The sequence below is a fragment of the Anoplophora glabripennis genome, unplaced genomic scaffold (genome assembly GCF_000390285.2).
Source record: "Anoplophora glabripennis isolate ALB-LARVAE unplaced genomic scaffold, Agla_2.0 scaffold4963, whole genome shotgun sequence".
In the NCBI taxonomy this organism is placed as follows: domain Eukaryota; kingdom Metazoa; phylum Arthropoda; class Insecta; order Coleoptera; family Cerambycidae; genus Anoplophora; species Anoplophora glabripennis.
This window is the reverse complement of record NW_019421041.1, coordinates 1,341-2,670: the sequence shown is the minus strand read 5'-3', so window position 1 is coordinate 2,670 and position 1,330 is coordinate 1,341. Positions and strand designations below refer to the sequence as shown.

At 34.7% G+C, this 1,330-nt stretch overlaps 1 non-coding gene across 1 annotated transcript; it reads left to right on the top strand.

The window, feature by feature from the left end:
* Positions 1 to 903: 903 nt before the first annotated feature.
* On the top strand, positions 904 to 976 carry Trnak-cuu. Its single transcript has one exon. It is a non-coding gene; the product is annotated as a tRNA-Lys (tRNA).
* The last annotated feature ends 354 nt before the right edge of the window (positions 977 to 1,330 follow it).

The following is a 1,330-nucleotide window of genomic DNA, read 5'->3' as shown; positions in this document are numbered from 1 at the left end:
TTTACAAATTTTCTGTGCGACGAATAGTTTGCCCGATATAGTAAGTAGTAGTATAAAAACCATTCGCAGCCCTTTTTACAAGATGGCGGCCGATGCATAAGGGTTGCGACCCCACAAACATGGATTTAACTTTACACTAACCCCGTCTTGACATCCAAAAATTAAAATTGCGTGCTCTGACTTTTGCAACCCCAAATGTAACTATTCAATGGACTATAATTGTTATATTTTAGATTGAAGTGGAGGTATTGCATCATAATTTTTTCAAAATATGTATGGAAAAACTAATTAATTGCGTAAAAATTCAAATTTGAATCTCAAGATTTTACCTTAAAATGGCAATTGATTGCGCCATTTCGTATTTTTTAGCATTAGATTTTTAATTTCCTGGATATATTCAGAAATTAACATGTGGCAAACTGGCAACACTGTGTTGGGCCGCCACCACCATAGGCGATGCTCCCTAAGTTCACATTCGTTGTCAAACAAATCCTCTCTTGTCTCTTGTCGTCGCCTTCGCTAAATGAAGTCTTTCCAGTCCGACAAAAGGACTTGTTTTGATCGTTTAACGCGACTGTTATGTTATGACAGGAAGTAAACGCCTGTGTGTCGGCAAGCGAACGCTTACTGCGTGGTACTCGAGAAGGTTCAGGAAATAGTAAACAATTTAGTCACCGAGAACGACATACCCAAACATCCTATACCAATTATGACCAAGACCTTGGGCTAAATAACTATAACTAATGTGCGCTTTTTATTGGAATTTTGTCGCCAACTGGTGTTTTTATTTACCCAGTGCATTTGCTTAAATATTTTTTAAACATTTCCGGGATGCGGAATTAGTAAAACAAAATTAACTAAGTCATTCTATTTTTTTTAAATACAAGCCAAGTGAAGGCATAAGCCCGGCTAGCTCAGTCGGTAGAGCATGAGACTCTTAATCTCAGGGTCGTGGGTTCGAGCCCCACGTTGGGCGAATCTTTTTTTATTTTAATTTTTTTTCAATTTGAAAAATGAATAAGGAAAAATGTATATTTAAATGAAGGAACACAAATCATACTTACTTTCATAATCTTGATCGCAAAATATACTCTACAAATTCGTATATCTTGATGGACAGACGGTCGAATAAAAAGTAGCAAATTTTTGCGCCACTGGATTTTCCGGACTTTTACTGATTACATTGTACTTAAAATTGTGTTTGTAATAAAAAATGTTTTTTGTGAAACGAATAGTTTTAGAATTATTTTTGATTTATTCAACTGCGTGATTACTAAAAAAAATGATAACGAAAATAATTTGTAATAAAATGGAAGAAACCTTTTTTTAT